The sequence below is a fragment of the Myotis daubentonii genome, chromosome 13 (assembly GCF_963259705.1).
Source record: "Myotis daubentonii chromosome 13, mMyoDau2.1, whole genome shotgun sequence".
Lineage (NCBI taxonomy): Eukaryota > Metazoa > Chordata > Mammalia > Chiroptera > Vespertilionidae > Myotis > Myotis daubentonii.
The window spans coordinates 58,417,698-58,430,304 of NC_081852.1; the positions used below are offsets into that span (position 1 = coordinate 58,417,698).

General features: G+C 53.4%; 1 protein-coding gene across 4 annotated transcripts in view; it reads left to right on the forward strand.

The window, feature by feature from the left end:
- The window catches only part of GRK5 (G protein-coupled receptor kinase 5), a 179,557-nt gene that overhangs the window by 69,275 nt on the left and 97,675 nt on the right, over positions 1 to 12,607 (forward strand). The gene's annotated exons all lie outside the window — the stretch shown is intronic.

The window sequence follows — 12,607 nt, forward strand, 5'->3', positions numbered from 1 at the left end:
ATCTGCTTCTTACAACTGGGGGTGGGGGTGGGAAGTGTGCCCCCAAACCTGCTGCGGTGGAGCAGAGTGTCTGTCTGCGGGGAGCCCTGGGGACTCCAGGATGGAGGTCTGAACTGCGCCTTGTGCTCATCACTGAGGGCCTGGCCTTGAGCCTCTGACCTTTCAGCTCCCAGGGCTCCGATGTGCCAGGTTCTCAGTCCTGGAGGGAAAGGCGCACAGATGGCCAGCTCCTGGGGTGGCGCATCTGCTCGCTCATTCATTTATAGACACTTACTGAGGTCTGCTGTGAGGTCTCCTGCCAGGCAGTGTCCGAGGACTGGTCACTAGGCACCGGTGAGCTGGAGGGACATGGTCCCTGTCCTCATGGAGGGAGCCCAATAGAGACAAGTTAAGCTGCTTGGAAGGAGAGACCTGGAAGCAGCGGGAGAGAAACGTGGGGACACAGCTCTTGGATGGATGAGGAAGGGTCCAGGGGATGATGTGACACTGACTGAGAAGGAAGACTTGGCCGGGTGAAGTGGGGACGATGTGTGTCAGTGCCCAGAGCAGCTTCTATGTGATGGTGAAAATCTGGAAACCATAACCTACATGTGTCTCAGCAGAAGTGGGTAAATGAACTATTTCCATAAAACCTGCAGCTATTTATGTTTTATAAGTTTTTGTTCTCTTTAACTTGAAATATTTCACTTTTTAAAATGATGCTGGAAGTGTCCATCTGGCAGCAGGAATGGCATGTGCAAAGGCCCTGAGACAGGAAAGAACTTTTCCAGTGAGGACATAGTGAAGGCCCGGCTTTTGTTCTGGAGGCCACACCACTCTGGGCATCTCTCTGTTTGAAGGTCTGCTCTCAGCTGTCTCTGAGACCAGGGGAAAGGCCTTTTACTGAGTCTTGGGAAGGCCTTCGAGGTGTCCTGGGTGTCAGCTGGAGGTCAGGGTAATGGTAGGAGATTGAACCATTGGGGACAGAGCCTGCCTAGGTCAGAATTGTGGGAGGGGAGAGCCTTCAGAGTGAGTCAGCCTCTTTGGCTGGAAGCAGCAAGCCTAGTTGAGCTTCTGCCAAGTACCCAAGGACCCGGGGTGATTCCTCTCCCCTTTTGTGGAGGAATTTGCCTGCCGAACAGGCCATCTGGGTGAGGTGAGTCACTGTTTCCCCATTTTGTTCATCACAGTCACCTCTGAGTGGGTCTGCTCAGCCTCAGCTGCACTCTGATGGACTCTGACACCTGGACCAGCCAGCCGCCATGTGCTGCAGCTTTGTGTCCATGTGCTACTCTCTGAGAACTCTCTGAAACTTGGTCGGGGGTCCCGAACCCTGGGAACAGGGGCTGCAGATTGAGGGCCACTGGTCTGATCCAGGACCTCGCTTTTCTGATGGGGAAATGGAGGCCCACAGAGGGGAGGTGTCCGATTTGAGGTCGCTTAGAGAAGGAAGGAAGTGAGGGGCCTGGCTGCCATTTGCAGTCCTGAGGACTTGCTCCTGGCCCTGAACTTGGGTCTTGGTGTCCCTAGCTGAGATCAGCCCTGCTGACCTCTCCTGAGGAAAGATGCGTGGTGTCTGACTCTGGCCCCCGAGCCTGGTGGGTGGGGTGGGAACGCGGGTGTGAGATTCTGGCTAGGGGCGGCTGCACCTGCAGGTGCTTCCTGCAGACGCTCTGCTAGGGAGCACTGCCTCCCCCCCGTGTGACTCGCTGGCTGCCGTGTCCTCCAGCGTCTCCTGGCTGCAGAGCGGCCTGCAGGACCTGCTGGGCCTCGCTCGGGCTGGCCTGTGACTGGTGGTGGTTAGCAGGGACGGGGGATTGCGTGAGAAAATGCTGTGTGACTCACACTCCTCTCTGGGCCTCTGTGTCCCCAGCTAACTCAGAGGATGCAGTTCGGTGAGAGGCAGGGCTGGTTCCTCCCAGCTCTGACATCTGTTAGTTCTGAGTCTGATGGAGAGGCAAGGGTAACTACACGCTCTCTCACTGAGCGTTCTTCACTGTGCTACAGGCTTTGCATGCATTAGCTCATGACTCCTTTGTCCACGAGGCTACAAAGGAATCCGTTGAAGCGCAGAGAGGTTGAGTTAACACCCTCTTGCCCAGAGTTGCACAGCTAGTCAGTGACACAGCTGGGACTTGAACCCAGGTGGCCTGTCCGTGTGTGGTCTTAATCACCACTGTGATAGGCTGAGTAATGCCACCCCCCTCCGCCCCCTCCCCGCCAAAGATGTTGACATCCAAATCCCTGCAACTTGGGCATATGGTACCTACACGGGAAAGGGACCTTTCGGACGTGATCCAGTTAAGGATGCTGAGGCGGGGAGGTTATCTGATGATCCAGGTGCACCCAGTGTGCCCACTGGGTCCTTGTGAGAGGAAGGCAGAGGGCGATTTGAGTACAGACCGGAGGTTAGAGTGATGCAGCTTGAGAAAGACTCGGCTGGAGAAAGTGACTGCTGGCTTTGAGATGGAGGGAACGAGTCATTACCCAAGGAATGCGCAGCCTCTAGAACAGCCGTGGGCAAACTACGGCCCGCGGGCCGGATCCGGCCCGTTTGAAATGAATAAAACTAAAAAAACAAAAAACCGTACCCTTTTATGTAATGATGTTTACTTTGAATTTATATTAGTTCACACAAACACTCCATCCATGCTTTTGTTCCAGCCCTCTGGTCCAGTTTAAGAACCCATGTGGCCCTCAAGTCAAAAAGTTTGCCCACCCCTGCTCTAGAAGCTGGAAAAGGTGGGGAACAATCCTCCCCCCCCCCAGCCCTCACACCCCCACAACAGCCTCCAGAAGGAACCAACCCTGCCCACACCTTGACTGTCGCCCAGGGAACCCAACTCCAGACTTCTTACTTCCAGGACGTAAAGACGTTACGATAATAAATTCATGTTATTTTAAGCCATTACATGTGCGGTGATTTCTTACAGCATCAATAGGAAGCTAACACAACTATGTTCTAGTCACCCATTGTCTTCCAGCCAGCTCTCCTTTCTGAATCCAGATTCGGTTCTGAATTCTGAGGAGTGGAAATCGACTCTGAGGAGGTGACTGCTCAGCTGGGAGCCAGAGGAAGAGTCCAGGAAGGATATTTCAGGAAGAAACAGCCCGCGCCCTGGTTCTGAAGGGAGAATGGATATGCTTGAGGAGCAAAAGGCAGCCGGTGTGGCTCGCGTGGAGTGAACCAGGAGATGAGGTCGGGGAGGGAGGCAGGCGGGCTGCAGCCTGCAGGGCCTTTTAAGTCGTGGCGAAGAGTCCAGGGTTTATCCCCAGGGCCATGGGAACCCCTGGAGAGACTAGAGCTGGTTTGTTGTATAGAAGGCCATAGGCTGCCACCGGCAGTGCGTTGCATAGGAACCAGATGGAGGCAGGGAGGCCAGGCAGGAGGCTGCTGTGGTCGTCCTGTGAGATGCGATGCTGGCCTGAACCAGGACAGTGGCTGTGGAGGGGAAGGGAGATGGCAGAGTCAATATGTCCTTTGGAAATAGAATCCTCAGGGCCTGGTGGGTGGTTGCAGGTGGCTGACTGTGCTGGTGAGCTGCTGCTGTGTAACAGATGACTCAAAACTTGGCAGCTTGGAACGATGATAAGCATTTGTTATCTCATGTTTTTGTGGGTCAGGAATTCGGGAGTGGCTTAGCTGGGTGGTTCTGGCTCGGGGTCTTTCTTGAGGTCGCTGTTAAGATGTTGGCTGGAGCTGCCGTCATCTGAAGGCCCGAGTGGGGCTGAAGGTCCATCTCCAAGGTGCTCCCTCCCATGGGGCAAATGAATGCTGGTTGTTTGCAGCAGGTCGCAGCTCCTCCCCACGGCACCTCTCCTTGGGGCTGCCTGAGTGCCCTCACAGCACAGCAGCTGGCTCCGTTCAGAGCCGGTGATCCAAGAGAGAGCTGATAGAAGGCACTGCGACTCTCGTGACCTAGCCTGGCGTCGTGCGTCATCATTTCCACACATCCCGTTGGTTGCACAGGTTCCGTGTGGGAGGGGACACATGGGCTGTGACTACAGGAGCTAGGGTCCCAGGGGCCACTTGCAGGCTATTTACACAGAGGCCTGGGGAGGGTGGACTCAGGATGCCACCTGGGTTTTGGGCCCAAGTGGCTGGGTGAATGGTGGTCCCCTTTACCGAGAGGAGGGGGCATGCTTTGGGTGAAGGCAGGTGGGAATCAAGCGCTCTCTCCTGGCCCCCATTCGGGAGACCTCACCTCTGTGTTAGAAACTCTTCTCTCTACGCCTGCCTCGGTTTTGGGGGGCTTCCGTGGCTTCAGAGTCTGGGGACACTTGGTCAGGGCCCAGCTCGCATCTGTTCCTTGAGCCAACTCCATGTCAGGCTCATGGACCGAGAGTTAAGAACCTGGTATTCTTAGGTTCAAACCCCAGCTTAGTCATCTAAAGGCTCTGTGACCCTGGGCCAGATACTTAGCCTCTCTGGGCTGGATTCCTCATCTGTAAAATCAATGCACTTAGCTGTTGTGTGGTGAGACTCAGAGATGATGGGACTGAAGCGCTCAGGCCAGGGCCTGGCTCTCCGGAACCTCTCTGGACCTCAGACCTCTGCGTTTTTCTGTGAGCAGTCATGTCGCCGTCCGAACGTCCCAGGTCGCTGGGCGGATTTGATTGGGAAGGATTTCAAAAGAGTCTGTTCAGCTTCTTTTAAGTAGGTGATGCAAAAATTCTGGGGACAGCAGGCGTAATTATTACTCACAGGGAAATGCAAATATTTTTATGAATATCCTATGAAAAATTGAGGCTTTTTTTTTTTTTTTTCATGAGCAAATAGTCCTGTTTATTTCTCCAACAGAATAGTCACAGTTGTGCTGCGGGGCCGAGTTGCCACTGCCAGTGGCTTTCCTCGGGGGTCGGCTCACCTCCTCCTCCCCACCCCCCACTTTCTCTTCTTTTTTAATCCAGAGAAAACATAGCGGAGACGAGCGTGACCACGTTTGGGCTTTGCTGAGAGAAGGGGGTTACTTCTGCAGGGAAAAGTTAATTTTTGTGGCCAGAATTTCTCAACTGTGAAAACCGGTGCGGGCAAAGTGTAGTAAGCCCAAAAAATACATTTGAAAAATGATTTTCCTTGGAAAGGACATTTTTTTAAAGAAGGCCATTCGTGTTTGCAAGAGGAGGACGGGGGTCTGCTTCCTCACGAAGGAAATGTCCTCTAAAGTCCTAAAGAGACACAGGGGAATAGAGGAAAGGGGGAGCCACGGGGAGGGGAGGCGTGGGGAGCCAGGCTGGGGAGTGAGAGGCCTTACGCCCGTGAGAGCTTAGCTCCCGCCCAGTGCCTGGCACGGTGAGAGGGCTTTACGTGCGCTCTGTACCTGACTTTTACAAAGGGCGTTTGGTTATGATAGCAGTCAGGTGATTAGGGCTCAGAGAGGTTGGGGAAGTGGCCTGTGGTCACTCAGCTCCTGGATGGAGGTGTCAGAAGTCCAACCTGCCCTTCGCTTCCTATGCTGCCCTGGGAGAAGGGGCCCTTGGCCCAGGGTCGGGAGAGCTACCACAGTGAGATGTTGATGATGATGATGGTGGCAGCGGTAGTGATGGCGATGGTGGTGATATTAATAGTGATGACGGTGTCAGGGATGGTGGTCTTGGGGGTGGTGATGGTGGTGATGATAACGGCTACATTTTGTGAGGCTCCTCCTCTATGCTAGGTCCTTGCACATTTGCCTCTCATTCCTAGCACAGCGATACAAATTGGGTAGCAGCATCTTTGCAGGAGAAAACGCTGTGTGACTAAGCAAGGCCACACCACTGGTGTGTGGTAGAGCTCAGATAACATGCAGTGACACCCACTTCCCACTGACATTGTGGTGACGAGGCCTCAGGGCGTCAGCACCCTGGTAAACTGCAGCTGTCACTCAAGGGCAGCGGTCAAGGTGGCCCGATCTTCGTGCTGCCCTTGGCAGTAAGTGTTTCCTGGGAGGGACCGTCCCCACCTCTCCCCCGCTCCCTCCACAAAGCCACACCAGAGGCCTCCTTGGGCTCAGTGTGCTGGGGAGGGGCTGTGTCTTCCCATCCCCATGGCGACCAACTCCCAGGCCTGGTGTTGGTTTGGGTTTTCCTAATTGAGGTGTGGGTTCCTTCTGGTGTGGCTGAGGTTTGTCTGCTCTGGGAACCCGACTGCGGTGTGGCCATGAGGTGGGGCCCGGAGGTGCTGGGACCTGCCCACAGGCCACAGACCCCACATGCCCGTGCCACCTCCCACGCCTCACACCACTTCAACGATGCACTTCCTTTGAAGAACATTCTGGAGGTTTCAGGTTCTTGAGGCTGACAGCTACAGCACCACGAAATGTCCCGGGGTCAGGATAACTGTATCTTCGCCTCCCCAGGTCCTGTCCACAGGGTGGAGCCGGCCTCAAGGCCTGGTGTGCTGATGCCCGCTCCCGTCTGCCCACCATGGTTTTTGCTCACCCTTCCAGGGGGTCCTGGAGCAGCAGAAGGCCCTGACTAGAGCTGTGTTCAGCTCCCAGGCCAGCTAACAGGACCCAGAAAGGCTCAGCCCTCCCCTCCTCTGCTCCCCTTTTGCTTCGCTGAGATTGGGCAGGGTGTCCCCTGGCCTGGCTGTGCCAGCACCAGAGCATCAGCCTTTGGACAGGCCTGGGGCTGGCTCCAGTGTTCGGGGCCCACCCCAGGTCTCTGAGGTGGTAAGAAGGACCAGTGCCCACCATGTGGTGAAGGTGGTGGTGGTGTTAGGCTATGGAGAGCATGTTTGGGTAGAAGAGGCTCTGTGCCCCCCAGACTCCTCCTCATCCCTCTCTCCCCTACCCCTGGGTCCTGTGCCCAGCTAAGAAGGCGCTGGACACACTCCAAGACACCAGGGCGAGCTGCTGCTTCCTGCCCCGAGGACTCATGGACGCAGGCCACCCAGCATCAATGGCACAGTCCCCGCCTCAGGAGATCGGGGCCAGAGGTGCCTTTGGTGGCCCCTCGTGTTGTGATGTTTTTCTAAACATTCAGTCATTGGGAATTATAGAGGCGTCTCCACCCGGGGCCACCAGATCCCAGCCTCCCACTTGAGTGCTTTGGGACAGTGTGGTAACTGAGGAGCCGAGGGCAGGGGCTGGGGGAAAATCGAGGAGGAGTCACCTTTTTTTTTTTAAATAATATATTTTTATTGATGTCAGAGAGGAAGGCAGAGGGAGAGAGAGATAGAAACATCAATGATGAGAGAGATCAACAATCAGCTGCCTCCTGCATGCCCCACCCTGGGGATTGAGCCCGCAACCCGGGCATGTGCCCTGACTCTGAATCCAACCTTGACCTCCTGGTTCATAGGCGACGCTCAACCACTGAGCCACGCTGGTTGGGCGTCCAGGAAACTTCACAGAGGAGGGTACCCTGAGGCAGACACCCTACAAGTGCTAGGTATTTCCAGAAAGTGAGACCCACAAAAGTAGGATGAGGCCCTGGTCCTGTATTTGCAAGCTTCATCCTCCCCACCCCACACCTACCCAACTGGCTCTCTTCTTGTCTATTTACCTGCCAGGATCTCCAAGAAAAATTGTTTTGAAAAACAGGGGTTCTGTTGCCCTGCCCTACCTGGCACCATCTGCCTGATCCCAGATGAGAAAGCTGAGGACAGAGGGGTGGTGCTTTCTCCTGCTCCCCAAATGGCCCGTCTCCCTTTCACAGTGGTTGCCAAGTGCATTGGGTTAGACAAAGTCCCCTGCAGGCTGAGGTCACCTCGAGTACACGTAGGCTGTAATCACGTCCCTTTGAAAAGGCTCGAGTCTCTGCGTGACGCTGCCCCCGATCGGGCCCTGTAATTGGGATCGTGCCTTGTTTGAGGCTGAATGAAAAGAGACTTTGAACCAGTGAGATGTCACATACCTCCCTCATCAGCTTCAGCGAGGGGAGGCGCAGGGGGGACCACTCTAGTCCTGACAGCAATGTCAGCGGGAGGGAGGGCAGGAGTGGAGGCAGCAAACACAGGGGTCCCTCCCTCATCAGAGAACCCGGCCTCCTCCTCCGCTGTGCCCTGGCCTCGGAGAACGCCCACGGCCTTCCCATGGTGTTGTTTTCTGGAAAACCAACTCTGTTGGCAGTGCTGTGGAAACTGAGTCTTGAAAGCTTACCTGGGCAGAAAGGAATGGAGCAGATTCTTTAGCTGCACAGACGTCAAAGGCTAAATTGTAACACTACCTTCCATTTGACCGGCCGAGAGTGGGTGAGTCATCGGCATCTCGTGGCTGGGAACACAGAGCATCCTTCCCACGTACGGTCACTAGGATACCTGAGAACCTCCCAGACCTTGATCACAGTGTGCTGAGAGCAGCTTCATGCTCCCCCCTCTGCCCCCCGCCACCTCCCCATATGTATATTCTAAAGATTACTAGCCAGCGACATAATTCGGATTTCTAACAAATTTGCTCCCTCCCGTAAGCATAATGTTCACCTTTCCAACCCTCCTGGCCCTTGCGACCCATAGGCCATTCCGTGAGTTGACAGGAGAAAGGGGCCTCCTTGGAACCCTGGGGCCGCTGTAGCCTGTGCCTCTCTCTACCCTGTGTCCTTGTTCCTGTAGCCAGCAGTGCCCTAAACTGTTTTGGAAGGGAGGGTGGCTGTTTCCGTGCTGCCTCTGGTTACACCTCGCACCATCCAGTGGCTTTTGGTCTGAACGGTGCAAGCCTGGGGAGGCCCACGGCTAAGTTCCCCGACGGAGGGAAAGGCAAGCGCAAAGGCCGTGAGAGCAGCTACAGGTATGGGGAATAACGCTTGGGGAGAGGATGGCCAGAGAATGAGCTGACCCGTGGGTGATGGGCAGGCCTGGGAACTGGCCATCTGGCTGCAGGAGCCGGGCTGGGCCTGGAGCAGGTGGGAGGTTGCGGTTGTAGCCCCTTGTAGGCCTGACAGCCCTCCCAAGTGGGAAGGTGGGCCTGGGGCAGCTGGGGCCACAGGGTAGGCCTGGCCACCTCAGGATACTGAGAAACAAGCAAGTCCAACTGAAATAACAAACAGTATCAACACTTCAGCCCTGACATATGCAATTTAATAACCTACCAGCATACTTACAAGCCAAATATTTGTCTGGAAGTGGTGACCTCTTTGAGGCAGGTTTTGTTTGTTGTTAAGGCGCAGAACCTTGCCCCAGCCCGTCCGAGTTATGGAGGGGCTGGCTTTTACCCGATTTGTTAGAGGAACTGGAGGTGGGTATGCGTGGGGAGGCCATTCAGGGCCCCTGTGGCCTTTTGGGGGACACCCTGCTAAGAGTGGTTGAGAACTGCTGAAATAAAGCCTCTGGTGTCTGTCTTTCTTGCTAGATTGAGTGCCCTAAGGGGGGAGTTACTAGAGCGTGACACCCCGTCCATCTTGCCTATTACCATGTCCCCAGTGCCTGCATAGCACTCAGCATTTAGTAGATTCGCAACACCTAGTGGTTGAGTGAATTGGTGAATCTGTGTTAATTTTCTTAATTAATGGATAAGTTCATTGATAAAAAATGTGTGTATACATGTGTGTATGTATAAAATAGACTCCTGGTTTCTGTAGACTGGCCACCTGAGAATTAACTGAGGAGCCTTTCAAGATGTCACATTCCTGGGTTCCAATCACAGAAAGTTGGGGTGCAGCCTGATGGGGTACAGCCTAGAAGTCTATTGTCAAGAGTACTTCATTGGTTTCTCAAAAAAGTAAACATGGGGTACAGAATGAGTCACCCCAAAAGGTGCCTCTGTGGTATGTGATTGTTTTGAGCTAAAGGCAATTGAAATGGGGCTCACAAGAAACTGCTACTTCTCCCTTAAAGAATTTAAATTAGGGGCTTTGCCCATAATAAGGGTTATTACCAGAAAAAACTTTATGATCTACCTATAGGGAGGGCAAACTTCTAATTACTGCACATCCGCTCTTCTTTTCCTGCAATGATCTTCCTCCCCTATGAAGCCCCAACATGCCTTATCTCATCCTTAGTTCAGAATGTTGTATACACCTCATGTTACCTGTCTGTCTCTGAACCTCTCATGTATGTGAGATCTTTGACTCTCTTGTGTATGTGGGGTTCCCATACATATGTATTTAATTAAATTTGGTTATTTTCTTTTGTTGCGCTGTCTCGTGCAGATTTTCTTTAACTCTAAGTATTAGAATTAAAGAAAAACAAATGAACCTTGAATGGTAGAGGAAAATTTCTTCCTCCCCCACGCCAGCAATTCCGCTCATAGGTATATACCCAAAAGAATTGAAAGCAGGGACTTACATCCATAGCAACACTATTCTCAATAGACAAAAGGTAGAAGCAACCCAAATGTCTGTCAATGGATGAATGGATAAACAAATTATGTCTCTACACACAACTGAATATTATTCAGCTTTAAAAACGGAATGAAATCTGACACACTACAACATAGACGAATCTTGAGGACATTATGCTAAGTGAAATAAACCAGTCACAGAAGGACACATTGTATGATTTCATTTATATGTGGTCCTTAGAGTAGTCAAATTCATAGAGGTAGAAAATAGAATGGTGGTTGCCAGGGGCTGGGAGTGGAGGGAATGGTGAGTTGCTTGATGGGTATAGACTGCAGTTTACCTAAAAATGGCTAAGAGAATCAATTTTATGTGGTGTATATTTTATCACACACACAAAAAGTGCTTCATCCCAGCCAGGTCTGGGGATGACGAGGGTGGGAATGGGGGAGTGGAAGGGATATGGATTGATGATGCTGATGGCCCTTTGAGGCTTTGCAGCCCATGAGTGGCTGAGACGACAGCATTGGCTTTGCAGCCTCCGGGGGGGACGGGGGGGGGGGGGAGTGGCTGCATATCCTGACCTCTGCCCCTCAGGAGGCCGGGCAGGCTCCTGAGTGGAGGCCACATGGCCTGTCCACTGGGGCAGCTGCTGCCCACCTCCAGCTGATTGGTTATGGGAGTGAAGTCCAAAATGGATTTGTATGCGAAATCTCCTAATGTTTAGATCTTGACTGTTGGGTCAGTGAACAGACAAACAACCCACATGTGGGTCAAACAGAACAAGTCTGCAGCCTCGGGTCTGGGGTGGCTTCTATTTCTTGGAGCTCACAGTCTCGGGCCACAGCGAGAAAGATCCAGGTCCTCTTACAGGTGTTATGACACGTCTGACGTCTGACACCAGATTTCTCTTTGATCTCTGAGAATTACTCTTGCTTTCAGTGCACTTGGAGGGAGGGTGTCTAAAGGGTGAGGGTGAGTGCCTGGGGTCTGGATTCTGCTCAGCCTGGGGTCGTGGCCCTGAGTTGTGAGGCTGTAGGCTACTCGCTTCTTTCTCCCCCCATGCCTGTTTCCTAATCTGTCCCATGGGAATTAGTAATAGTTTCATCTCATAGAGTCAGAACGAGGACTCTAGTAGGATGCAGGTATGCAGCCTGGCCCAGGGCAGGGCTGGTGGGAGGGCTCTGCAGTGTGTGCATGCGTGTGCGCGTGCATGACCTGGCTGAGCAAAGAGCCAGTGTGGCCTCGGACAGGCCATCAGCTGGTGAGTTACGCAACCTCAGACATCTGTTTCCTCATCTGTGATGTTGGCCCAGTGATTTTTTCCCCAAATAATCATTTTAATGAGACTTAAACAAGATAATGTTTAATGTGCCTGGCCACAGCACATGCTCAATTCACATTTGTTCTTTCTTTTGGAGTCTGAGGGCTTTGTCTTCTACACAGACTTGAGACAAGGGAGCTGGGGCTGGTTGGCCAAGTTGAAGACCAGAAGAGCAGATTGCAGAGAAAGGGCCCTGGGCCCTGTCCTTCCCCCGTCAGTTCCCTCTCCTACTTCCTGGCTGATAGAATGCAGGTCCTGGTCCTGTCCTCAGAAGCCCACCCACTTGCTGATGGGAGACATGCCTCAGCTTCCCAGGGCAGCGTGGATGAGTGAGGAATTCCATCCATTGAGACCAGCCCTGTGCCAGCCTGGAACGCACACTAGGAGCTGGGCCCAGAGCCAAGCTCCACTGGTGTCCTTGGGTTTGCTGGTTGGAGAGAGGGATCCTTGCCCTGCCCAGAGCCATTCTGGAGGGTTAGAGACTGTACACTCACCCAGAGCCGGGAGCGGGCCCAGGGTGCCAAGATCCTGCCCAAGGACCCTACGTCTCTCTAACCAGGCCCCAGACTCTACAGGCGCTTGGTGTGTTGATCATATGAAGGAGGGTGAAAGGCCATTAATATTCTGAGACACTGAAGGGCCTAAAGGCCTATGTGACCTTTGGCGAGTCACTGACAGGTGGTACCCAAGGCCACTCAGAGCGTGGGGGCATGTGACAGCATCTCAGTCCTTGGGGGACTGGCCACAGGACGCAGAGTGCCTCCAGGTCCAAGGCCCAAACACTGGTGAGTTCAGGGACACCTGGGCCAGAGCCAGTGCCCTGTTGCTGCTTGCATACCTGAGTGTTCTGACATCTGTCCACCGTCGCCTGGATAAGGAGTGATGGGGATGATGGGAACATGCTATGTGTGCAGCTGACTCAGTTCTACATGGTCGCTGCATATTCACATTATGTGTGCATGTTCATGACATGTGTGTCTTCATTGTTCATTGTATGTTCATTATGTGCCTATTATTGAGTATGTTCATGATGGGTGTGCTCATTGTGTGCATGTCCATTGTGTGCATGTCCCTAGTGTGTGCATGTTCATCGCGTTTGCACACTGC